Source organism: Pseudophryne corroboree, chromosome 2 (genome assembly GCF_028390025.1).
Source record: "Pseudophryne corroboree isolate aPseCor3 chromosome 2, aPseCor3.hap2, whole genome shotgun sequence".
Lineage (NCBI taxonomy): Eukaryota > Metazoa > Chordata > Amphibia > Anura > Myobatrachidae > Pseudophryne > Pseudophryne corroboree.
Genome location: NC_086445.1, coordinates 669,476,152 through 669,504,050, shown reverse-complemented (window position 1 = coordinate 669,504,050; position 27,899 = coordinate 669,476,152). Strand labels below are relative to the sequence as shown.

Genomic DNA, 27,899 nt, shown 5'->3' with positions numbered 1-27,899 from the left:
GGAATTACGTGACAGTGTCGGCACGTTACAGAAAACTGTTGACGACATGAGACAGCCGGCAGCTCAGTTAGTGCCTGTCCAGGCGTCTCAAACACCGTCAGGGGCTATTAAACGCCCGTTACCTCAGTGGGTCGACACGGACCCAGACACAGACACTGACTCCAGTGTCGACGGTGAAGAAACAAACGTATTTTCCAGTAGGGCCACACGTTACATGATCACGGCAATGAAGGAGGTTTTGCACATCTCTGATACTGCAAGTACCACAAAAAGGGGTATTATGTGGGGTGTGAAAAAACTACCCGTAGTTTTTCCTGAATCAGATGAATTGAATGAAGTGTGTGATGAAGCGTGGGTTACCCCCGACAGAAAACTGCTAATTTCTAAAAAATTATTGGCACTATATCCCTTCCCACCAGAGGTTAGGGCTCGTTGGGAAACACCCCCTAGGGTGGATAAGGCGCTCACACGCTTATCAAAACAAGTGGCGTTACCGTCTCCAGAAACGGCCGCCCTTAAGGAGCCAGCAGATAAGAGGCTGGAAAATATCCTTAAAAGTATATACACACATACTGGTGTTATACTGCGACCAGCAATCGCCTCAGCCTGGATGTGCAGTGCTGGGGTGGCTTGGTCGGATTCCCTGACTGAAAATATTGATACCCTGGACAGGGACAATATATTATTGACTATAGAGCATTTAAAGGATGCATTCCTATATATGCGAGATGCACAGAGAGACATCTGCACTCTGGCATCAAGAGTAAGTGCGATGTCCATTTCTGCCAGAAGAGGATTATGGACGCGACAGTGGTCAGGGGATGCGGATTCCAAACGGCATATGGAAGTATTGCCGTATAAAGGGGAGGAGTTATTTGGGGGCGGTCTATCGGACCTGGTGGCCACGGCAACGGCTGGGAAATCCACCTTTTTACCCCAAGTCACCTCGCAGCAGAAAAAGATACCGCCTTTTCTCTAACGTCCTAGTGGATGCTGGGGACTCCGTCAGGACCATGGGGAATAGCGGGCTCCGCAGGAGACAGGGCACATCTAAAAAGCTTTTTTAGGTCACATGGTGTGTACTGGCTCCTCCCCCCATGACCCTCCTCCAAGCCTCAGTTAGGTTTTTGTGCCCGTCCGAGAAGGGTGCAAACTGGATGGCTCTCTTAAGGAGCTATTTAGTAAAGTTTTTTTTTTTAGGTTTCTAATCAGTGATTCCTGCTGGCGACAGGATCACTGCAACGAGGGACTTAGGGGAGAGACTGGCAACTCACCTGCGTGCAGGAGGATTGAAGTCTTAGGCTACTGGACACTGAGCTCCAGAGGGAGTCGGAACACAGGTCAGCCTGGGGTTCGTCCCGGAGCCGCGCCGCCGATCCCCCTTACAGACGCTGAAGAAAGACGGCGGAACGGAGGTCCGGAAACAGGCGGCAGAAGACTTCACAGTCTTCAGAGAGGTAGCGCACAGCACTGCAGCTGTGCGCCATTGTTGTCACACGGCTCACTGACACGGTCACGGAGGGTGCAGGGCGCTGCTGGGGGCGCCCTGGGCAGCAATATAAATACCTATTTGGCAAATAAATACATCACATATAGCCATTAAGGCTATATGTATGTATTTTAACCCAGGCCAGTTATTAAAAAACCGGGAGGAAAAGCCCGCCGAAAAGGGGGCGGAGCTTATTCTCCTCAGCACTCAGCGCCATTTTCCTGATCAGCTCCGCTGGTGAGGAAGGCTCCCACTCTCCCCTGCACTGCACTACAGAAACAGGGTTAAAAGAGAAGGGGGGCATAAATTGGCGATATAATGATATATTAAGAGCGCATATATAGAAACAACACCTTCTAGGGTTGTTATATACATTATAGCGCTTTTGGTGTGTGCTGGCAAACTCTCCCTCTGTCTCCCCAAAGGGCTAGTGGGTCCTGTCCTCTATCAGAGCATTCCCTGTGTGTGTGCTGTATGTCGGTACGTGTGTGTCGACATGTATGAGGAAAATGTTGGTGAGGAGGCGGAGCAAATTGCCTGTAATGTTGATGTCACTCTCTAGGGAGTCGACACCGGAATGGATGGTCTACTTATGGAATTACGTGATAATGTCAACACGCTGCAAGACGGTTGACGACATGAGATGGCCGGCGGACAAATTAGTACCGGTCCAGGCGTCTCAGACACCGTCAGGGGCTTGTAAAAACGCCCATTTACCTCAGTCGGTCGACAGACACAGACATGGACACTGACCCCAGTGTCGACGGTGAAGAAACATACGTAATTTTCCTTTAGGGCCACGAGTTACATGTTAAGGGCAATGAAGGAGCTGTTACAGATTTCTGATACTACAAGTACCACAAATAAGGGTATTTTGTAGGGTGTGAATAAACTACTTGTAGTTTTGCCTGAATCAGATAAATTAAATGAAGTGTGTGATGATACGTGGGGTTCCTCCGATAGAAAGTTATGGGCGGTATACCCTTTCCCGCCAGAAGTAAGGGCGAGTTGGGAAACACACCTTAGGGTGGATAAGGCGCTCACACGCTTATAAAAACATGGCGTTACCGTCTCTAGATACGGCCGCCCTCAAGAAGCCAGCTGATAGGAAGCTGAAAAATATCATGACAGTATATACACACATACTGGTGTTATACTACGACCAGCAATCGCCTCAGCCTGGATGTGCAGCGCTGAGGGGGCTTGGTCGGATTTCCTGACTGAAAATTTTGATACCCTTGACAGGGACAAGATTTTATTGACTATAGAGCATTTTAAGGATGCATTTCTATATATGCGTGATGCGCAGAGGGATATTTGCATTCTGGCATCAAGAGTAAATGTGATTTACATATCTGCCAGACGAAGACACGACAGTGGTCAGGTGAGGCAGATTCCAGACGGCATGTGGAAGTATTGCCGTATAAAGGGGCGGTCCATCGGACCTGGTGGCCATGGCAACAGCTGAAAAATCCACTTTTTGTTACCCCGAATCACATATCGGCAAAAAAGGACACAGTCTTTTCAGTCTCAGTCCTTTCGTCCCCATAGGGGCAGGCGGGCAAAGGCCAGTCATATCTGCTCAGGGGTAGAGGAAAGGGAAGAAGACTGCAGCAAGCAGCCCATTCCCAGGAACAGAAGCCCCTCACAGCTTCTGCCAAGTCCGCAGCATAACGCTGGGGCCGTACAAGCGGACTCAGGTGCGGTAGGGGGTCATCTCAAGAGTTTCAGTACGCAGGGGGCTCACTCGCAAGGGAACTCCGGGATCCTACATGTAGTATCCCAGGTGTACATTGGAAATTCGAGACATCTCCCCCTCACACAATTCACAGGCTGTATTCCCAGCAGGTGATAATCAAAGTACCCCTCTTACAACATGGAAGGGGGTAGTATTCCACACTATATTGTGGTACTGAAGCCAACCGGCTCGGTGAGATCTGAAATATTTGAACACTTACATACAAGCGTTCAAATCAAGATGGAGTCACTCAGAGCAGTGATAGCGAACCAGGAAGAAGGGGACGATATGGTGTCACTGGATATCAGGGACGCTTACCTACAGGTCCAAATTTGCCCTTCTCACCAAGGGTACTTCAGGTTCCTGGTACAGAACTGTCACTATCAGTTCAGACGCTGCCGTTTGGGTTGTCCACGGCGCCCCGGGTCTTTACCAAGGTAATGGCCGGAATGATGATTTTTCTTAAAAGGAAACATGGACGCTTTCCTGATAAGGGCAAGGTCCAGAGAACAGTTGGACGGAGTAGCACTATCTTAAGTAGTTCTACGTCAGCACGAGTGGATTCTAAATATTCCAAAATCGCAGCTTTTTCCGATGACACGTCTACTGTTCATAGGGATGATTCTGGACACAGTCCAGAAAAACGTGTTTCTCCCAGTGGAGAAAGCCAGGGAGTTATCCGAGCTAATCGGGATCCTCCTAAAACCAGGAAAAGTGTCAGTGCATCATTGCACAAGAGTCCTGGTAAAAATGGTGGCTTATTACGAAGCAATTCCATTCGGCAGATTTCCCGCAAGAACTCTTCGGTGGGATCTGCTGGACAAATGGTCCGGATCGCATCCTCAGATGCATCAGCGGATAACCCTATATCCAAGGACAAGGGTGTCTCTCCTGTGGTGATTACAGAGTGCTCATCTTCTAGAGGGCCGCAGATTTGGCATTCAGGATTGGATGCCGGTAACCACGGAGGCCAGCCTGAGAGGCTGGAGAACAGTCACACAGGGAAAAAATTTCCAGGGAAGTGTGATTAAGTCTGGAGAATTCTCTCTGCATAAATAAGCTTAGAGCAAATTTATAAGGCTCTAAACTTAGCAAGACCTCTGCTTCAAGGTCAGCCGGTATTGATCCAGTGGGATAACATCACGGCAGTCGCCCACGTAAACAGAAAGGGCGGCACAAGAAGCAGGAGGGCAGTGACAAAACTGCAAGGATTTTTCGCTAGGCGGAAAATCATGTGATAGCACTGTCAGCAGTGTTCTTTCCGGGAGTGGACGACTGGGAAGCAGACTTCCTCAGCAGGCATGACCTCCACCCGGGAGAGTGGAAACTTCATAGGGAAGTTTTTCAGCATGATTGTGGACCGTTGGCAAAGACCAAAGGTGGACATGATAGCGTCCCGCCCGAAAAACGGGACAGGTATTCCGCCAGGTCATGAGACCTTCAGGCGATAGCTGTGGATGTTCTGGTAACACCGTGGGTGTACCAGTCAGTGTATGGGTTCCCTCCTCTGTTTCTCATAACCAAGGTATTGAGAATTATAAGACATAGAGGAGTATGAACTATACTAGTGGCTCCGGATGGGCCAAGAGGGACTTGGTACCCGGAGCTTCAAGAGATGCTCACAGAGGACTAAGGGCCTGGGGAGCTAAGAAGGGACTTGCTTCAGCAAGTACCATGTCTTTTCCAAGAATTACCGCGGCTGCGTTTGACGGCATGGCGGTTGAATACCGGATTCTGAAGGGAAAAAGGCATTCCATAAGAGGTCATACCTACCTTGGTCAAAGCCAGGAAGGAGGTGACCGCACAACGTCATCACCACATGTGGTGAAAATATGTTGCGTGGGTAAGGCCAGGAAGGCTCCACGAAGGAAATTCAACTAGGTCGATTCTGCACTTCCTGAAAACAGGAGTGTTTTGAGCCTCAAATTGGGGTTCATTAAGATTTAAATTTCGGCCCTGTAGATTTTCTTCCAAAAAAAAAAAAAAATTGACTTCAGTTCCTGAAGTCCAGATTGTAAAGGGTGTATTCCATATACAGTTCTTTTGTGCCTCTAGGGGCACCGTGAGATCTCAACATAGTGTTGGGATTCCTTAAAATCATATTGGTTTGAACCGCTCAAATCTGTGGATTTGAAATATCTCACATGGAAAGTGACCATGCTGTTGACCAATATCTCACATGGAAAGTGACCATGTTGTTAGTCCTGGCCTCGGCCAGGCGATTGTCAAAAAGAATGGGCGGTTTTGTTTTACAAAAGCCCATATTAGAATTTTCCATTTGAACAGGGCAGAACTGGGACTCGTCTCCAGTTTCTTCCTAAAGGGGTGTCAGCGTTGTCACCTGAAACAACCTATTGTGGTGCCTGCGGCTACTGGGGACTTGGAGGACTCCAAGTTACTAGACGTTGTCAGGGCCCTAAAAATATATATATATATATATATATATATATATATATATATATATATATACACACAGAGTAAAAACCACAGCACTCACCGCACCAGAAGCGGGGCACAGCTATGCACTTACCACTCACAGGGTGGGGTGCATGTAACACTGCACTCTCCACCACAGAAGCGGGGTACACAGCTGTACTTACCACTCACAGGGCGGGGTGCATGAAGCCCATGACCACATCGCTCTAATAAATACAAACAGAGAACCCAGCACTCACCAAAGTAAACTCACTTATCCTCAACAATTCAATAAACAAATGATGGGGGTTTAGTTGGTGGATTGGCCAATGCACGGAAGCCTGTATACCGATTCAAGGTACCCCACCTTCATACAGGTCCTACACTATCACAGAGTCTTAAAACCGGACTACCACACTGCTGCATCATCTGCCTGCTAGATGTAATGTGTACCTGCCACAGACTTTATGGCTTTTAAAGGCACACTAGTCACCTATTGCACTGGCTCAAAGATGATTGCTAAAAAACAGCTGAGACAGGTTCAGGATAATAAAGTCCACACAGGGGTGCATGAGAAAGCTAGTGGCCACGGTTAATAAGAGCTAACCATAGATTAACCCCTTCATATACACACAGAGTAAAAACCACAGCACTCACCGCACCAGAAGCGGGGCACAGCTATGCACTTACCACTCACAGGGTGGGGTGCATGTAACACTGCACTCTCCACCACAGAAGCGGGGTACACAGCTGTACTTACCACTCACAGGGCGGGGTGCATGAAGCCCATGACCACATCGCTCTAATAAATACAAACAGAGAACCCAGCACTCACCAAAGTAAACTCACTTATCCTCAACAATTCAATAAACAAATGATGGGGGTTTAGTTGGTGGATTGGCCAATGCACGGAAGCCTGTATACCGATTCAAGGTACCCCACCTTCATACAGGTCCTACACTATCACAGAGTCTTAAAACCGGACTACCACACTGCTGCATCATCTGCCTGCTAGATGTAATGTGTACCTGCCACAGACTTTATGGCTTTTAAAGGCACACTAGTCACCTATTGCACTGGCTCAAAGATGATTGCTAAAAAACAGCTGAGACAGGTTCAGGATAATAAAGTCCACACAGGGGTGCATGAGAAAGCTAGTGGCCACGGTTAATAAGAGCTAACCATAGATTAACCCCTTCATATACACACAGAGTAAAAACCACAGCACTCACCGCACCAGAAGCGGGGCACAGCTATGCACTTACCACTCACAGGGTGGGGTGCATGTAACACTGCACTCTCCACCACAGAAGCGGGGTACACAGCTGTACTTACCACTCACCTTGAATCGGTATACAGGCTTCCGTGCATTGGCCAATCCACCAACTAAACCCCCATCATTTGTTTATTGAATTGTTGAGGATAAGTGAGTTTACTTTGGTGAGTGCTGGGTTCTCTGTTTGTATGTATGTATGTATATATATATATATATATATATATATATATATATATATATATATATATATATATATATATATATATATATATAGTTAGGACGGCTGGAGTCAGAAAGTCTGATTTGCTGTTTATATTGTAGGCACCCAACAAGCTGGGTGCTCCTGCTTCTAAGCAGTCTATTGCACGCTAGATTTGTAGTACAATTCAGCTTGCACATTCTGTGGCAGGCCTGCCACAGCCGAAATATGTAGATGCCCATTCCACAAGGAAGGTGGCCTCATCCTGGGCGGCTGCCCGAGGAGTCTCGGCATTATAACTTTGCCGAGCAGCTACGTGGTCAGGGGAGAACACGTTTGTAAAATTTTACAAATTTGATACTCTGGCTAAAGAGGACCTGGAGTTCTCTCATTCGGTGCTGCAGAGTCATCCGCACTCTCCCGCCCGTTTGGGAGCTTTGGTATAATCCCCATGGTCCTGACGGAGTCCCCAGCATCCACTAGGACGTTAGAGAAAATAAGAATTTACTTACCGATAATTCTATTTCTCGTAGTCCGTAGTGGATGCTGGGCGCCCATCCCAAGTGCGGATTGTCTGCAATGCTTGTACATAGTTATTGTTACAAAAATCGGGTTATTACTATTGTTGTGAGCCATTTTTTCAGAGGCTACTTCGTTTTGTTATCATACTGTTAACTGGGTTCAGATCACAAGTTGTACGGTGTGATTGGTGTGGCTGGTATGAGTCTTACCCGGGATTCAAGATCCTTCCTTATTGTGTACGCTCGTCCGGGCACAGTACCTAACTGAGGCTTGGAGGAGGGTCATGGGGGGAGGAGCCAGTACACACCATGTGACCTAAAAAAGCTTTTTAGATGTGCCCTGTCTCCTGCGGAGCCCGCTATTCCCCATGGTCCTGACGGAGTCCCCAGCATCCACTACGGACTACGAGAAATAGAATTATCGGTAAGTAAATTCTTATTTTCAGGCTCAGTCCTTTCGTCCCCATAAGGGCAAGCGGGCAAAAGGCCACTCATATCTGCCCCGGGGCAGAGGAAGGGGAAAAAGACTACAACAGACAGCTTCTTCCCACGACCAGAAGCCCTCCCCCGCTTCTGCCAAGTCCTCAGCATGACGCTGGGGCCTTACAAGCGGACTCAGGCACGGTGGGGGCCCGTCTCAAGAATTTCAGCGCGCAGTGGGCTCACTCGCAAGTGGACCCCTGGATCCTGCAGGTAGTATCTCAGGGGTACAAATTGGAATTCGAGACGTCTCCCCCTCGCCGGTTCTTGAAGTCTGCTTTACCAACGTCTACCCCCGACAGGGAGGCGGTATTGGAAGCCATTCACAAGCTGTATTCCCAGCAAGTGATAATCAAGGTACCCCTCCTACAACAGGGAAAGGGGTATCACTCCACGCTGTTTGTGGTACCGAAGCCGGACGGCTCGGTGAGACCCATTTTAAATCTGAAAACCTTGAACACTTACATAAAAAGGTTCAAGTTCAAGATGGAGTCACTCAGAGCAGTGATAGCGAACCTGGAAGAAGGGGACTACATGGTGTCTCTGGACATCAAGGATGCTTACCTCCATGTCCCAATTTGCCCTTCTCACCAAGGGTACCTCAGGTTTGTGGTACAGAACTGTCACTATCAGTTTCAGACGCTGCCGTTTGGATTGTCCACGGCACCCCGGGTCTTTACCAAGGTAATGGCCGAAATGATGATTCTTCTTCGAAGAAAAGGCGTCTTAATTATCCCTTACTTGGACGATCTCCTGATAAGGGCACGGTCCAGAGAACAGTTAGAGGTCGGAGTAGCACTATCGCAAATAGTACTACGACAGCACGGATGGATTCTAAATATTCCAAAATCGCAGCTGATTCCGACGACACGTCTGCTGTTCCTAGGGATGATTCTGGACACAGTACAGAAAAAGGTGTTTCTCCCGGAAGAGAAAGCCAGGGAGTTATCCGACCTAGTCAGGAAACTCCTAAGACCAGGCCAGGTGTCAGTGCATCAGTGCACAAGGGTCCTGGGAAAGATGGTGGCTTCTTACGAAGCGATTCCATTCGGCAGATTCCACGCAAGAACTTTTCAGTTGGATCTGCTAGACAAATGGTCCGGATCGCATCTTCAAATGCATCAGCGGATAACCCTGTCTCCAAGGACAAGGGTGTCTCTCCTGTGGTGGTTACAGAGTGCTCATCTCCTAGAGGGCCGCAGATTCGAGAGGCTGGGGAGCAGTCACACAGGGAAAAAATTTCCAGGGCTTGTGGTCAAGCATGGAAACGTCACTTCACATAAATATCCTGGAACTAAGGGCCATTTACAATGCCCTAAGTCAGGCAAGGCCTCTGCTTCAGGGTCAGCCAGTATTGATCCAGTCGGACAACATCACGGCAGTCGCCCACGTAAACAGACAGGGCGGCACAAGAAGCAGGAGGGCAATGACGGAAGTGGCAAGGATTCTTCGCTGGGCGGAAAATCATGTGATAGCACTGTCAGCAGTGTTCATTCCGGGAGTGGACAACTGGGAAGCAGACTTCCTCAGCAGACACGATCTTCACCCGGGGGAGTGGGGACTTCACCCGGAAGTCTTCCACATGATTGTAAACCGTTGGGAAAAACCAAAGGTGGACATGATGGCGTCTCGCCTCAACAAAAAACTGGACAGATATTGTTCCAGGTCAAGGGACCCTCAGGCAATAGCTGTGGACGCTCTGGTAACACCGTGGGTGTACCGGTCAGTGTATGTGTTCCCTCCTCTTCCTCTCATACCAAAAGTACTGAGAATCCTAAGAAGGAGAGGAGTAAAGACTATACTCGTGGCTCCGGATTGGCCAAGAAGGACTTGGTACCCGGAAATTCAAGAGATGCTCACGGAAGACCCGTGGCCTCTACCTCTAAGACAGGACCTGCTCCAGCAGGGACCATGTCTGTTCCAAGACTTACCGCGGCTGCGTTTGACGGCATGGCGGTTGAACGCCGGATCCTGAAGGAAAAAGGCATTCCGGATGAAGTCATCCCTACCCTGATCAAAGCCAGGAAGGATGTAACCGTACAACATTATCACCGTATTTGGCGTAAATATGTTGCGTGGTGCGAGGCCAGGAAGGCCCCTACGGAGTAATTTCAACTGGGTCGATTCCTGCATTTCCTGCAAACAGGACTGTCTATGGGCCTCAAATTAGGGTCCATTAAGGTTCAAATTTCGGCCCTGTCGATATTCTTCCAAAAAGAACTAGCTTCTGTACCTGAAGTTCAGACGTTTGTCAAGGGAGTACTGCATATACAGCCTCCTTTTGTGCCTCCAGTGGCACCTTTGGGATCTCAATGTAGTGTTGGGATTCCTAAAATCACATTGGTTTGAACCACTCACCACTGTGGACTTGAAGTATCTCACTTGGAAAGTGGTAATGCTGTTTGCCCTGGCTTCAGCCAGGCGTGTATCAGAATTGGCGGCTTTATCCTATAAAAGCCCTTACCTAATTTTTCATACGGACAGGGCAGAATTGAGGACTCGTCCTCCATTTCTCCCTAAGGTGGTTTCAGCATTTCACTTAAACCAACCTATCGTGGTGCCTGCGGCTACTAGGGACTTGGAGGATTCCAAGTTGCTGGACGTAGTCAGGGCCCTGAAAATATATGTTTCCAGGACGGCTGGAGTCAGAAAATCTGACTCGCTGTTTATCCTGTATGCACCCAACAAGCTGGGTGCTCCTGCTTCTAAGCAGACGATTGCTCGTTGGATTTGTAGTACAATTCAGCTTGCACATTCTGTGGCAGGCCTGCCACAGCCAAAATCTATAAAAGCCCATTCCACACGGAAAGTGGGCTCATCTTGGGCGGCTGCCCGAGGGGTCTCGGCTTTACAACTTTGCCGAGCAGCTACTTGGTCAGGGGCAAACACGTTTGCTAAATTCTACAAATTTGATACCCTGGCTGAGGAGGACCTGGAGTTCTCTCATTCGGTGCTGCAGAGTCATCCGCACTCTCCCGCCCGTTTGGGAGCTTTGGTATAATCCCCATGGTCCTTTCGGAGTCCCCAGCATCCACTAGGACGTTAGAGAAAATAAGAATTTACTTACCGATAATTCTATTTCTCATAGTCCGTAGTGGATGCTGGGCGCCCATCCCAAGTGCGGATTGTCTGCATTACTTGTACATAGTTATTGTTACAAAAATCGGGTTATTGTTGTTGTGAGCCATCTTTTCAGAGGCTCCTTCTGTTATCATGCTGTTAACTGGGTTCAGATCACAAGTTGTACGGTGTGATTGGTGTGGCTGGTATGAGTCTTACCCGGGATTCAAAATCCTTCCTTATTGTGTACGCTCGTCCGGGCACAGTATCCTAACTGAGGCTTGGAGGAGGGTCATAGGGGGAGGAGCCAGTGCACACCAGCTAGTCCTAAAGCTTTTACTTTGTGCCCAGTCTCCTGCGGAGCCGCTATTCCCCATGGTCCTTTCGGAGTCCCCAGCATCCACTACGGACTATGAGAAATAGAATTATCGGTAAGTAAATTCTTATTTTATCATTAAAGTCTTGTCTCTGAATCCTTTCCTCAGTGATGTGGTGTCCACTCCTCTGAATTGCCAATCTTGTCCTGAACGTCACATCGGGCTGTAGATATCCTGCTGGTAATGCACATTCTGTCTGAGATGGGGGCAATTCCACTTCTCTCATGTTGGCGAGGAATTTCTCAAGAAATTCTGAACAGGTAGTTACTATTTTGCTGAAGTAGTTAATAATTTATTACATTTAAAGTGTTTGTAGAACCCATTCTGGAATGGGCGAGAGAGAAGCCATATTTTGCTTAATTTTTAAGTATGTAAAATTACATTAGGCACTGTGATTACTATAGGGCCAATTCAATTTTACCCCACGGCTACCACTAGGGGGCGCAAAATGGAGCAATTCAATTGTTGCTCCGTTTAGACGCCCAGTAGTGACGGGGCTGACATTTCTTCTTTTCTTGTGGCTAGCAATAAAACTGCATCCTGTTGTGCCATTTAATACACTGTGAAACCATCTGGAATAGGGTTACTGAAGAGGGTGTAGCTTATTTGGGTGGTCTTCAGGTTGCCGGCGGCCGGGCTCCCGGCGACCACCATACTGGCGCCGGAATCCCAACAGCCGGCATACCGATATCTTTTCTCCCTCCTGGCGGTCCACGACCCCCCTGGACGCGCGACACCGTGTCCGCAGCGTGGCGAGCGCAGCGAGCCCGCAAGGGGCTCATTTGCGCTCGGCCAGCTGTCGGTATGCCGGTGGTTGGGATTCCGGCGCCGGTATGCTGGTTGCTAGGCCCCCTGACCGCCGGCAAACCATACTACACCTGCTTATTGTACATAGTTGGTAAGTGTATATAATACTGCAGAACTGTTGTTGTTATACTTTGAGCACCATTGCACAACAGTAGCTACTAGCTAGGAATTCTGCGCTAACAATTGGGTATACAGTATATCATTTTCAAACTGAACTGGCTGTACAGTTGCTGGTGTGGTCCTGTTGTAGCTGCTTCCGTAGTGGAACAGTGAGTGCAGTTGAGAAGCTGTCCTAATATTCTTGCTGTGCAGGTGCATTCAGGACTAAAAGCAAGAAGAGGTTAGATATGGGTACATATCATACTGGAGCAGGGTAGTACAAAAACAGAACAGGAAACACACACACACACACGAATTTACACTTGTGCTTATTGTGTCACTTTTTGGAAAATGCACTTTGAAATCTTTTCCTGTGATATATTTCCGTAAAGCTACATTAAAAGGGATACATCAGGAATACCCCCTCTTGGTGTACTTACGGCCTGATTCATGTTTGTAAGTAAAAGGTTATTCCACGTCAAATGAACACCAGGTTTCTGACTGTTTCAGATTGTAATGACATTTGGTAAATTAATTGACTCCTTAGGTATAAAGAAAACCCCAAAACCTTAGGCTGATATTTACACTAGTTTCTCTAACGTCCTAGTGGATGCTGGGGACTCCGTCAGGACCATGGGGAATAGCGGGCTCCGCAGGAGACAGGGCACATCTAAAAAAGCTTTTAGGTCACATGGTGCGTACTGGCTCCTCCCCCTATGACCCTCCTCCAAGCCTCAGTTAGGTTTTTGTGCCCGTCCGAGAGGGTGCAATCTAGGTGGCTCTCTTAAAGAGCTGTTTAGAAAAGTTTTTTTTTTTTTAGGTTTTAATCTCAGTGATTCCTGCTGGCAACAGGATCACTGCATCGAGGGACTTAGGGGAGAGATTTCCAACTCACCTGCGTGCAGGATGGATTGGAGTCTTAGGCTACTGGACACTTAGCTCCAGAGGGAGTCGGAACACAGGTCAGCCTGGGGTTCGTCCCGGAGCCGCGCCACCGATCCCCCTTACAGACGCTGAAGAGACGGCAGAACGGAGGTCCGGAAAACAGGCGGCAGAAGACTCCACAGTCTTCATGAAGGTAGCGCACAGCACTGCAGCTGTGCGCCATTGTTGTCACACGGCTCACTGACTCAGTCACGGAGGGTGCAGGGCGCTGCTGGGGGCGCCCTGGGCAGCAATATAATTACCTTTAGTGGCAAAAGAAATACATCACATATACCCATTAAGGCTATATGTATGTATTTTGACCCAGGCCAGTTTCTTAAAAACCGGGAGAAAAATCCCGCCGAAAAAGGGGCGGAGCTTATTCTCCTCAGCACTCAGCGCTATTTTCCTGCTCAGCTCCGCTGGTGAGGAAGGCTCCCAGGACTCTCCCCTGCACTGCACTACAGAAACAGGGTAACAAAGAGAAGGGGGGCATAAATTGGCGATATTTATATATTAAGAGCGCATATATAGTAAACACCTTCTAGGGTTGTTTTTATACATTTTATAGCGCTTTTGGTGTGTGCTGGCAAACTCTCCCTCTGTCTCCCCAAAGGGCTAAGGGGTCCTGTCTTCGATTAGAGCATTCCCTGTGTGGCTGCTGTGTGTCGGTACGTGTGTGTCGACATGTATGAGGACGATGTTGGTGTGGAGGCAGAGCAATTGCCGATGATGGTAATGTCACCCCCTAGGGAGTCGACACCGGAATGGATGGCTTTAGTTATGGAATTACGTGATAATGTCAGCACACTGCAAAAGTCAGTTGACGAAATAAGACGCCCGGCAAACCAGTTAGTACCGGTTCAGGCGTCTCAGACACCGTCAGGGGCTGTAAAACGTCCTTTACCTCAGTCAGTCGACACGGGTACCGACACAGATGAATCTAGTGTCGACGGTGAAGAAACAAACGTATTTTCCAATAGGGCCACACGTTATATGATCACGGCAATGAAGGAGGCGTTACAGATCTCTGATACTGCTGGTACCTCAAAAAGGGGTATTATGTGGGGGGTGAAAAAACTACCTGTATTTTTCCCAGAATCAGAGGAATTGAATGATGTGTGTGATGAAGCGTGGGTTACCCCCGATAGAAAAATGCTAATTTCAAAGAAGTTGTTGGCATTATACCCTTTCCCACCAGAGGTTAGGGCGCGCTGGGAATCACCCCCTAAGGTGGATAAGGCGCTCACACGTTTATCAAAGCAAGTGGCGTTGCCGTCTCCTGATACGGCCGCCCTCAAGGATCCAGCAGATAGGAGGCTGGAAACTACACTGAAGAGTATATACACACATACGGGTGTTATACTGCGACCGGCAATAGCCTCAGCCTGGATGTGCAGTGCTGGGGTAGTGTGGTTGGATTCTCTGACTGAAAATATTGAGACCCTGGATAGGGACAGTATTTTATTGACTCTAGAGCAATTAAAGGATGCTTTTCTTTATATGCGAGATGCTCAGAGGGATGTTTGTACTCTAGCATCAAGAGTAAGCGCGATGTCCATATCTGCTAGAAGAAGTTTATGGACGCGACAGTGGTCAGGTGATGCGGATTCCAAGAGGCATATGGAAGTATTGCCATATAAAGGAGAGGAATTGTTTGGGGTCGGTCTTTCGGACCTGGTGACCACGGCAACTGCCGGCAAATCCACCTTTTTACCTCAGACCCCTTCACAACAGAAAAAGACACCGTCTTTTCAGCCGCAGTCCTTTCGCTCCTATAAAAAGCGACCAAAAGGACAGTCTTATCTGCCGAGAGGCAGAGGAAAGGGTAAGAAAGGGCAGCACGCAGCCCCTGCCCAGGAACAGAAGCCCGCCCCGGCTTCTACAAAGCCATCAGCATGACGCTGGGGCTTTACAAGCGGACCCAGGAACGGTGGGGGGTCGACTCAAGATTTTCAGCAATCAATGGGCTCACTCACAAGTGGACCTGTGGGTCCTGCAGATAATATCTCAGGGTTACATGCTGGAGTTCGAAAGGTTTCCCCCTCGCCGGTTCCTAAAGTCTGCTTTACCAACGTCTCCCTCAGAAAGGACGTCTGTTTTGGAAGCCATTCACAAGCTGTATTCTCAGCAGGTGATAGTCAAGGTACCCCTCCTACAACAGGGAAAGGGGTATTATTCCACACTATTTGTGGTACCGAAGCCGGACGGTTCGGTAAGACCTATTCTAAATCTGAAATCCTTGAACCTGTACATACAGAAATTCAAGTTCAAGATGGAGTCACTCAGAGCAGTGATAGCGAATCTGGAAGAAGGGGACTTCATGGTGTCCCTGGACATAAAGGATGCTTATCTGCATGTCCCAATTTACCCCTCACACCAAGGGTATCTCAGGTTCGTGATACAAGACTGTCATTATCAGTTTCAAACGATGCCGTTTGGTTTGTCTACGGCCCCTCGGGTCTTTACCAAGGTAATGACCGAAATGATGGTTCTTCTACGAAGAAAAGGCGTATTAATTATCCCTTACTTGGACGATCTCCTGATAAGGGCAAAGTCCAGAGAACAGCTGGAAGTCGGTGTAGCACTAACCCAGGTAGTGCTTCAGCAACACGGGTGGATTCTGAATCTTCCAAAATCTCAATTGACCCCGACAACTCGTCTGCTGTTCCTGGGAATGATTCTGGACACGGTTCAGAAAAAGGTGTTTCTCCCGGAGGAGAAAGCAAGGGAGTTATCCGAACTTGTCAGGAACCTCCTAAAACCAGGAACGGTGTCAGTACATCAATGCACAAGAGTCCTGGGAAAGATGGTGGCTTCGTACGAAGCGATTCCATTCGGCAGATTCCATGCACGGACATTTCAGTGGGATCTGCTGGACAAATGGTCCGGATCGCATCTGCACATGCATCAGCGGATAGCACTGTCACCAAGAACAAGGTTGTCTCTCCTGTGGTGGCTGCAGACTGCCCATCTGTTAGTGGGCCGCAGATTCGGCATACAGGACTGGGTCCTGGTGACTACGGATGCCAGCCTACGAGGTTGGGGAGCAGTCACAAAGGGAAGAAACTTCCAGGGCGTGTGGTCAAACCTGGAGACGTCTCTTCACATAAATATACTGGAGCTAAGAGCGATCTACAATGCTCTAAGTCTGGCAAAACCGCTGCTTCAGGGTCAGCCGGTGTTGATCCAGTCCGACAACATCACGGCAGTCGCCCACGTAAACCGACAAGGCGGCACGAGAAGCAGGAGTGCAATGGCAGAAGCGGCAAGGATTCTGCGCTGGGCGGAGAATCATGTCATAGCACTGTCAGCAGTGTTCATCCCGGGAGTGGACAACTGGGAAGTAGATTTCCTCAGCAGACACGACCTTCACCCGGGAGAGTGGGGACTTCATCCAGAAGTTTTCCACATGATTGTGAACCGTTGGGAAAAACCAAAGGTAGACATGATGGCGTCTCGCCTCAACAAAAAATTGGACAGGTATTGCGCCAGGTCAAGAGACCCTCAGGCAATAGCTGTGGACGCTCTGGTAACACCGTGGGTGTACCAATCAGTGTATGTGTTCCCTCCTCTGCCTCTCATACCAAAGGTACTGAGAATTATACGGAAAAGAGGAGTAAGAACGATACTGGTGGCTCCGGACTGGCCAAGGAGAACTTGGTATCCGGAACTTCAAGAGATGCTCACGGAGGATCCGTGGCCTCTACCTCTGAGAAGGGATCTGCTTCAGCAGGGACCTTGTATGTTCCAAGACTTACCGCGTCTGCGTTTGACGGCATGGCGGTTGAACGCCGGATTCTAAAAGAAAAGGGCATTCCAGAGGAAGTTATTCCTACCTTGATTAAGGCTAGGAAGGAAGTGACTGTACAACATTATCACCGCATTTGGCGAAAATATGTTGCGTGGTGTGAGGCCAAGAAGGCTCCAACGGAAGAATTTCAATTGGGTCGATTCTTACATTTCCTGCAAGCAGGATTGTCTATGGGCCTAAAATTGGGGTCTATTAAAGTTCAAATTTCGGCCTTATCAATTTTCTTCCAGAAGGAATTGGCGTCAGTGCCTGAAGTACAAACTTTTGTCAAAGGTGTACTACATATACAACCCCCAATAGTGCCTCCAGTGGCACCGTGGGATTTGAACGTGGTTCTAAATTTTCTCAAATCTCATTGGTTTGAGCCGTTAAAATCGGTAGAATTAAAATACCTTACATGGAAGGTAACCATGCTGTTGGCCCTGGCTTCTGCCAGGAGAGTTTCAGAGTTGGCAGCTTTGTCATACAAGAGCCCATATCTGATATTCCATTCGGACAGGGCAGAATTGAGGACGCGTCCTCAATTTCTCCCTAAGGTGGTTTCGGCATTTCACTTAAACCAGCCTATTGTGGTGCCTGCGGCTACTAGCGACTTGGAGGACTCCAAGTTACTGGACGTTGTCAGAGCATTAAAAATATATATTTCAAGGACAGCTGGAGTCAGAAAAACTGACTCGTTGTTTACATTGTATGCACCCAACAAGATGGGTGCTCCTGCGTCTAAACAGACGATTGCACGTTGGATCTGTAGCACAATCCAACTTGCACATTCTGTGGCAGGCGTGCCACAGCCTAAATCTGTAAAGGCCCACTCCACAAGGAAGGTGGGCTCATCTTGGGCGGCTGCCCGAGGAGTCTCGGCATTACAACTTTGCCGAGCAGCTACGTGGTCAGGGGAGAACACGTTTGTAAAATTTTACAAATTTGATACTCTGGCTACAGAGGACCTGGAGTTTTCTCATTCGGTGCTGCAGAGTCATCCGCACTCTCCCGCCCGTTTGGGAGCTTTGGTATAATCCCCATGGTCCTGACGGAGTCCCCAGCATCCACTAGGACGTTAGAGAAAATAAGAATTTACTTACCGATAATTCTATTTCTCGTAGTCCGTAGTGGATGCTGGGCGCCCATCCCAAGTGCGGATTGTCTGCAATGCTTGTACATAGTTATTGTTACAAAATCGGGTTATTACTGTTGTTGTGAGCCATCTTTTCAGAGGCTACTTCGTTTTGTTATCATACTGTTAACTGGGTTCAGATCACAAGTTGTACGGTGTGATTGGTGTGGCTGGTATGAGTCTTACCCGGGATTCAAGATCCTTCCTTATTGTGTACGCTCGTCCGGGCACAGTACCTAACTGAGGCTTGGAGGAGGGTCATAGGGGGAGGAGCCAGTACGCACCATGTGACCTAAAAGCTTTTTTAGATGTGCCCTGTCTCCTGCGGAGCCCGCTATTCCCCATGGTCCTGACGGAGTCCCCAGCATCCACTACGGACTATGAGAAATAGAATTATCGGTAAGTAAATTCTTATTTTTGTATTTATAGCCTTTAGAGTTGCAATTATTTTTAACTAAAAATTAGCTATTAACATTTTTTTAAATTGCAATGGCAGCTCATCTAATTGAGCTAGAGAGTTGGCCAAACATTCTAAACCTGTTTGTATGGGCTTTCATATGATATATACAAGGTGTTTCAATCGCTCTTGGCTTTTAAAGTAATAGACATAATTTAGTGAAATTTGATGTGGACATACCATTGTCAGAAACATGTGCTAGCAAGTGTTGAAAGTGTTCTCCATTAGCATCCAGGCAAGCTTTGAATGCATCGCTCCATGTTATGGAAGGCTGCAGCCAAACATATCGGGAAAGTCCGTTTCAATTCCAGCTGAATGTTATCTCTTGGTGCCGTGAGAGTCCGTGGGTGGTTGTGGAACCAATTACAGTACGCAACTCTCTTCAATCCTTGGACAACAGTAACACAATATGGATGCAGGACAGTTGTGTGTTTTTTTTTTTTTTTGCAGCTCTTTGTCATGTGCTTACGGAAACTCCCATCTCCTGCAACAGCTGACACAGTGGGGTTCATTCTGAGTTGTTAGCTCGTTGCCGATTTTCGCTATGCTGCGATTTGTTGCTAACTGCGCATGGTACGCAGAGCGCATGCGCGAAGTTATTTAACACAAAACTTAGTAGATTTGCTGGTGTTCGAACAACGATTTTCAGTCGCACTGCTGATCGGTGAATGATTGACAGGGAAGGGGCGTTTCTAGGTGGTAACTGAGCGTTTTCCGGGAGTGTGCTAAAAAACGCAGGCGTGTCAGAGAAAAACGCGGGAGTGGCTGGCCGAACGCAGTGGGCAATTGTGACGTCAAACCAGGAACTAAACTGACTGAGCTGATCGCAATCTGTGAATAGGTCTGGAGCTACTCAGAAACTGCAAGGAATTATTTAGTAGCAATTCTGCTAACCTTTCGTTCGCAATTCTGCTATGCTAAGATACACTCCCAGAGGGCGGCGGCCTAGCGTGAACAACTCAGAATGAGGGCCAATGGCTTTTGCGGGGAGGCCAGTTGTCTTATTTCACCTAGACCGTTGCTTTTGGCACGTTAAGACTGTCTCCTCTATCGATAATGTTCCAGTGGTTTCCAGTTTTCTCTTACATCCTAGAGGATGCTGGGGTCCACATTAGTACCATGGGGTATAGATGGGTCCACCAGGAGCCATTGGCACTTTAAGAGTTTAATAGTGTGTGCTGGCTCCTCCCTCTCCAGACCGGAGGAGCCGGTCACAGCTAGGGGAGCTCTACAGAGCTTTTCTAGAAAAGTTTCATTTTTAGAGTTTATTATTTTACAGGGAGGCTGCTGGCAACAGCCTCCCGGCAGCGAGGGACTAAGGGGGGGAGCAGTGTCCGCCCTGCGGGGTCTGAGCCACTGTCTCTGCTGACTGGACACTGTGCTCCGGAGGGGTCTGATCGTTCTCCGCCACAGGGGACCGCTTACCCCAGCAGCATGCCGCCAACCCCTTACAGAGCTGAAGAAGTGGTGAGTGAGACACCGACCCCCCTAGCAAGCGGGGGGCCGGTGTGAAGATGGCGACAGCGGGGAGGGAGCGCAGTATTAACTGCGCTCCTGGGAAGGCTCAGGGGCACATGGTGCGGCGCTGTGAGGGGCACCCTGGGCCAGCGCTTACCCCCTACACTGGTCCAAAAGCCTGTCGGGGTCTTCGGATCTTAGCCAGCACAATTTCCTCAGGCAAGTATAATCCATGAAGAGTGGGAAGACAGCGCCATTAAGGGGACAGAGCTTCTACTCAGAGCGGACCCGGCAGCGTTTCAGTGCCATTTTCCTGCCTGCACAGCGCTGAGAGGAAGAACAGGTCCCTCTACAGCAACTGCAGCTATCTGTACACGTTACCAGGGGGTTGTAGAAGGGAGGGGAGGCTGTAATAAGAGTGTGTCCTATTAAGGTGCACAGTCAGCGCTGACAAAGGGTATCCCTTTGCTAAAAGCGCTATGTGTGGTTTGGCTCCAATCTCTGTGTCTCTCTCTTGCCATTCTTGTGGGGGGGGGGGGGGGGGGGGACTCTGTCTGCCCTCACCTGTGTGTGTGTGTGTGTGTGTGTGTGTGTGTGTGTGGTGTTTGGTGGTCTCCTTTGTATATCTCCAGGGACACTGTGTCATATGCTGTAGAGGATTTATCCTCCCAGGAAGATCCCATTCCATGTAATCAGGATAGCACTGGTTTAGCACAGATACCAGCAAGCGAACCGGAGTGGTTTTCCTCTTTCAAATCTTAGATTTCTGACAGGGTTGCAAGTAATGAATCTGCAACCCAGGTATTACAGAGCTCTATGGCAGTATGGCCGGTTTCTGGTACCTCAGGACGCCCCGCTATATACCCCCACAAATGTGCGCTTGTGCAGGGCACACAAGACGACACGGATACCGATTCTGACACCACAGACTGTGATGGGGATGTGTTGCGGGGATCCGCATCTCTTGCAAAGGGGGTGCAATTGTTGATAGAGGCTGTCAGGGATGTGTTGAATGTTAATGATACCACACCTGAGCAGGTTGAGGTTTTTTTCCACTGAAAATAAAAAAAAAGCCTCGCTAACCTTCCCTGCGTCAAAGGAATTGAATGCTTTATTTGAAAAAGCCTGGGTACACCCTGTGAAAAAATTACAGGTCCCTAAAAGGGTCCAGGTGGCGTTTCCTTTTCCTGAGGAGGATAGGAAAAAATGGGAAAACCCGATTGTTGACGCATCTGTGTCCAGACTCTCAAAGAAGGTGTTTTGCCTGTTCCAGGATCTACCGCCTTAAAGGAGCCAGCTGATAGAAAAATGGATAACACGCTTAAATCAATGTACACTGCTTCAGGGGCCATATTACGTCCCACTATTGCTACTGCATGGATTGCTACCTTACTTGAGGATTTGGATACGATGGATAGGGATGACGTTGCTTTATATTTACACAACATACATGATTCTGCAGGTTTTATGGTAGAATCCATGAAAGACCTGGGTTCCATGGCTGCGGGAATATCTGCCATGTCTGTTTCAGCTCGTCGGGGGCTGTGGCTGCGCAAGTGGTTGGCCGACGTGGAATCCAGGAAAAGTGTGGAGGCCCTACCCTATACTGGTCAGGCTCTCTTTGGGGAAGCTCTAGATGCGTGCATATCCACGGCTACAGCGGGTAATTCTCCGTTTCTTCCCTCAGCAGCACCTGCTCCGAAGAAACCCTACTCTTCATCTGCAACGCAGTCCTTTTCAGCCTAACAGGCCTGGAAAGGCCAGAACGTCCAATACTTTCTTTGGGGAGGTCGAGTTAAGTCCAAGAAACCTGCAGCTGCAGGTTCCCAGGAGCAAAAGCCTGCTTCAGGTATGCCAAAATCCTCCGCACAGTGTCAATCTTTGCAGATGATACTAAACTGTGTAAGGTAATTAGTTCAGAATTGGATGTGGAGTCCTTGCAGAATGATCTATCTAAACTTGAACTCTGGGCGTCTAAATGGAAAATGAGGTTCAATACAGACAAATGCAAGGTTATGCATTTTGGGACTAAAAACAAACTTGCATCCTACATATTAAATGGGGAACGCCTAGGGGAAACAGAGTTGGAAAAAGATTTTGGGGTATTCATTGATAATAGGCTTAATAACCGTACACAATGTCAAAACGCAGTCAAGAAGGCAAGTAAGGTGCTAGCATGCATAAAAAGGGGAATTGAGACAAGGGACTCGGATGTAATCATGCCGCTGTATAAGGCATTGGTACGTCCGCACCTGGAATATTGTGTTCAGTTTTGGTGTATAAAAAAGACATCCGTGAACTCGAAAGTGTTCAAAGACGAGCTACTAAATTGATTAAAGGCCTAGAAGGACTGGACTATAAGGAAAGACTTGGCTGAATATGTATACACTAGAAAAGAGGCGCCTAAGAGGAGAGATTATTAATATCTTCAAATATGTAAAGGGACATCACAGAGGTATCAGAGGAATTATTTATTCAAAGAACACAGTTTAGGACACTTGGGCACTCGCTGCGACTGGAGGAGAGAAAGTTCCGAACGCAACGGAGGAAAGGGTTCTTCACTGTTAGGGCAATCAGGATGTGGAATTCCCTGCCAGGGAAGGTGGTAATGGCGGACTCTGTAATTGGATTTAAAAAAGGAATGGATAAATTTCTGAATGAAAAAGCTATCCAAGGTTATAATACTTAAAATATCAACGTGGTTAATCCGGGGGTAACATGAGTTATAGTAGCTAACTAGTCATAAAACATTATTTAGCAAGTATGTAGAATCATCACAACTTAAAACAGGTTGAACACGATGGGCAATTTGCCTCTATTCAACCTCAAATACTATGCATGACGGTGGACCGTGCGGCCTGGAGATTGAGCCGGTGGGAGCCAGACTCAGACACTTTAGTCATGTCTGGGTATCGTCCGGCCTGGATCCCTGGGTGATAGATATTGTATCCCAGGGATACAGGCTGGAATTTCAAAGTCTCCCTCCTCATCGTTTTTTCAACTCCGGCTTACCAACTCTGTTGGCAGACAGCACTGTACTACAGGACGCTGTCCAAAAACTGGTGAAGGTACAGGTCATTGTGCCAGTACCACCTCACATGCAGAACAAAGGTTACTATTCAAACCTTTTCGTGGTACCGAAACCGAATGGTTCGGTCAGGCCCATTCTGAACCTGAAATCATTGAACCCCTTTCTAAAGGAGTTCAAATTCAAGATGGAGTCTCTCAGGTCTGGAAGAGGGAGAATTCCTGGTATCGCTGGATATCAAGGATGCGTACCTCCACATTCCGATCTGGCTTCCGTATCAGGCTTATCTCCATTTCGCATTGCTGGACTGTCATTTCCAGTTCCAGGTCCTGCCATTCGGCCTCTCCACAGCACCAAGGGTGTTTACCAAGGTGATGGCAGAAATAATAGTTCTCCTCCTCATACAGGGTGTGAACATCATTCCAAATCTGGACGATCTGCTGATAAAAGCATCGTCCAAGTAGAAGCTGCTGCAATCCATTGTTCTCACAACACGCCTCCTCAAGAGTCATGGTTGCCTTCTGAACCTTCCAAAGTCACATTTGGAACCAACCCAGAGGTTGTCCTTTCTGGCAATGATCCCGGACACTGAAGTGCAAAGGGTGTTTCTTCCGCAGGAAAAGGTGTTGGTGATACAAGCTATGGTCCGGGATGTCCTAAAGCCAGCGGTTCATCAATGCATTCGCCTATTGGGAAAAATGGTGGCCTCTTACAAGGCTCGGACCTTCCAACTGGATCTCCTGGACAAGTGGTCGGGATCTCATCTCCACATGCACCAGAGAATTTGTCTGTCGCCAAAGGCCAGGATTTCACTCCTCTGGTGGCTCCAATTGCCTCACCTTCTGGAGGGCCTCAGGTTCGGGATTCAGGACTGGGTTCTTCGAACCACAGATGCAAGCCTTTGGGGCTGGGGAGCAGTTATTCAATGTCACAACCGAGGGCTGGTGACCGTGACTGGGAGCCTCAGTTGTAGGGGCTGACGGGTACTTGAATTTAGGAGGAGCTATGAGACTCCTGGACATGCGTAATGACAGTAGCAATGAATGCCCGAGGGCGTGACTACGACAACTGGAAATGCCTTAAGTGCTTTTATTAAATAAAAAGTCAAATAACGTGCAAAAGAATAATAGAAAGTCACAAGTGATAATTAGGTGCACAACTGGTTAAGACCAGTAACCTGGAATATGGAGGAAAGTTATGTAAACTATAAATGAAGCTAGGGTTCGCTGGAAGATGAGAAATGAAGCTGGGGTTCGTAGGTAAATGAGGAATGAAGCTGGAGTGCACTGGTAATTGAGAAATGAAGGATGGCTGCTGGAGAAGCCAGAGTACAAACACAGGAATCGGAGTAGACTGTAGAGTAGGGGAGGGCAAAATGCGGGCCGGATGCGGCCCGCAAACCGATCCTGCCCGGCCCACTGCTTCCCACCAGCGTGCAATGACAAGCGGCCCGACCGACTGAGCTGCTTGTCATTGCTCTGCAGTACCTTCAAGCTGCCGGCGCCTGTCTCCCCTGCTGCTGCTGCTGCTGCTGCTGCTGCTGCTGCTGCACGGCGCCTGACACACTCATCCTCCTCCTCCCGCCTCCAGAGTCCCCAGTGACAAAGGCAGTAATCAGATGAGAAGGGGGCGGAGCTATGAGGGGAGGAGGGGGCGGGGCTACACAGGACCTCAGGGGGCGGAGCTACACGGGACATAAGCCACTGCTACAGATCCATCCTTCCTGCCACTGCCAGCCAGACACAGATCATTAAGTTAATGGAAAAAGTGAGGTAAAGAAAGTGTATTTCTGTGTGTGTGTGTGTGTGTGTGTGTGTGTATATGTATATGAGAGAGTGTGTGTTAGTGTCTGTGTATATGTTTGTGTGTGCGGGCAGTGGCGTCAGACTGTTTTTGGGTTAGGGGGGAGATCTCGCTGTACCACCCCGAACCCCCCCTGGATTCTTTCACTGTGTCATCCCCCATGTTCTGTCACTAAGTCACCCCCCGTGTTGTTACCGTGTCACCTCCCGTGTTCTGTCACCGTGTTCTGTCACCGTGACACCTCCCCACATTCTGTCACTGTGTCACCCCCGTGTTCTGCCACTGAGTCAGCCCCTCGGTGTTCTGTCACCGTGTCACCCCTCGGTGTTCTGTCACAGTGTCACCCCCTCTGTGTTCTGTCACCGTGTCACCCCCCGTGTACTGTCACCGTGTCCTGTCACTGTCCCCCCGTGTTTTGTCACCCCCATGTTCTGTCACTAAGTCACCCCGCTGTGTTACCGTATCACCTCCCGTGTTCTGTCACTGTGTCTTGTCACCCCCATGTTCTGTCACCGTGACACCCCTCCACGTTCTGTCACTGTGTCACCCCCGTATTCTGTCACTGTCACCCCCGTATTCTGTCACTGTGTCACCCCCGTATTCTGTCACTGTGTCACCCCCGTGTTCTGTCACTGTCACCCCCACGTGTTCTGTCACTTTCACCCCCCCGTGTTCTGCCACTGTCACCATTCTGTCACTGTGTCACCCCCGTGTTCTGTCACTTTCACCCCCCCGTGCTCTGTCACTTTCACCCCCCCGTGTTCTGTCACTGTCACCCCCCCGTGTTCTGTCACTGTCACCCCCCGTGTTCTGTCACTGTCACCCCCCCGTGTCACCCCCCCGTGTCACCCCCCCCGTGTTCTGTCAGTGTCACCCCCCCCCATGTTCTGTCAGTGTCACCCCCCCCCCCGTGTTCTGTCAGTGTCACCCCCCCCCCGTGTTCTGTCAGTGTCACCCCCCATGTTCTGTCAGTGTCAACCCCCCGTGTTCTGTCAGTGTCAACCCCCCGTGTTCTGTCAGTGTCACCCTCACCGTGTCACCCCCTGTGTTACATCACATTGTCCCACACCCGTGTTCTGTCAGTGTCAACCCCCCGTGTTCCGTCACTGTGTCCCACCCCCGTGTTCTGTCACCTCCCCGTATTCTGTCACCGTGTCACCCCCCTGTGTTCCGTCACCGTTTCCCACCCCCGTGTTCTGTCACTGTGTCGCACCTTTTCCCAGGGGCCATAAGACACTGGATAATTTGCTTGCTGGTCAATGATTATCCCAAATAAAATGTTAATGTGTAAAAGGGGACTCTACCTGCCGTAATGTGTAAAAGAGAGCTCGACCTGGCGTAATGTGTGTCAAGGGCTCTACCTGGAGTAATGTTTGTAAGTGGCGCTACTGTGTGGCATAATTTGAATAATGGAGACTATTGTGCAGCCTATGAATCTGTATTATTTTTTGGCCACACCCCTTCCCCATGAAGCCACGTCCCTATATTTTTGGCACGTGGGGGAGCTGCTATTTTGTGTGCGGCCCTTGAATACTGACAGGAAAGTGTCAAGTGGCCCCTCAGCTGAAATAATTGCCCACCCCTGCTGTAGAGGGTTAATCTCTTGGAGAGTCTGGTTACACTGCAGAGTGTTATCACCAAGGAGTCAGGCTGAAATGCAGAATGGAATTGCAGGAGAAAGTCTGTAGTGAAGCTTTGCAGGCTGGAATCACTGAAGACAATGAAAGCACTGACTACCTTCTGGGTGTGGATGCAGCATATTTATACAGGATGACCAGCAGGGATTGGCTGACCTGGGCTCCAGCAGCACTGAGGATTGGTGGAATATGACATGTGATTAGAATCCATTATGGCTGCGTCCATGGACAGGAACAGAAGGGGAATTAACTACTGAGAATGTGTAGCAATGGCGATGAAGGCCGCAGTAGCAGAAACACATGCGCCCAGCGATGCGCGGCGGACAGAGAGACAGGAGCGGCAGCAGAGGCACATGGAGGACGTGCATCCAGAAGGGAAAAGGGTGTCTCAGTACCCAGATCGTGACACTCAAGGAGTAACCTTCCAAGGAAGGTGGTCGAGCCTGGAAGCCGGCCTGCCCATAAACATCCTGGAACTGAGAGCCGTCTACAACGGTCTTCTTCAGGCGGCCCCTCTTCTAAGAAATCGGGCCCTTCAAGTGCAGTCGGACAACGTAACAACAGTGGCTTACATAAACCGACAAGGCGTAACGAAGAGCAGAGCGGCAATGTCAGAGGTCACAAGAATACTCCTCTGGACAGAAAAGCACCCGTTGGCGCTGTCAGCCTTCTTCATTCCGGGAGTAGACCACTGGGAAGCAGACTTCCTCAGCAGACACTATCTCCATCCAGGGAAGTGGTGTCTCCATCCAGAGGTGTTCATGGAAATAACATACCTTCGGGATTACCCCAAATAGACATGATGGCCTCTCGTCTCAACAAGAAGCTTCGGCGTTATTGTTCAAGGTCGGTGGGCCCATAGGCAGTGGACACCCTGGTGTCTCCGTGGGTGTTCCTGACGGTGTACGTGTTTCCACCGGTATCCGCTTGGATGGTCGACCATGTTATGGTCAACAGTCATTAGGTCGACCACTATTGGTCGACATGGACACATGGTCGACACATGAAAAGGTCGATGTGAGTTTTTCACTTTTTTGGGGGGACGGGACTTTTCCATACTTTACGATCCACGTGGACTGCGATTGGGAACGGAGCGCAGCGGTAGTGGAGCGAGGCACCTTGCCCGAAGCATAGCGAACGCGGTGCACTGATTCCGGTTCCTCGTCACTTTACGCACAAAACGACACCAAAAAAAGTACAAAA

The 27,899-nt window shown here is 48.9% G+C and overlaps 1 protein-coding gene across 7 annotated transcripts in view; it reads left to right on the top strand.

Annotated features, from left to right (window-relative positions):
• The window catches only part of USP49 (ubiquitin specific peptidase 49), a 378,308-nt gene that overhangs the window by 97,719 nt on the left and 252,690 nt on the right, over positions 1 to 27,899 (top strand). For 5 of the 7 annotated variants that reach the window (XR_010236072.1, XM_063955073.1, XM_063955075.1 and 2 more), the window contains one exon: positions 11,664 to 11,815. The exons of the other annotated variants lie outside the window; for them this stretch is intronic. The gene's annotated coding sequence lies outside the window, so the exon portion shown is untranslated. The remainder of the gene's footprint in view (positions 1 to 11,663; positions 11,816 to 27,899) is intronic. 7 annotated transcript variants of the gene reach the window in all.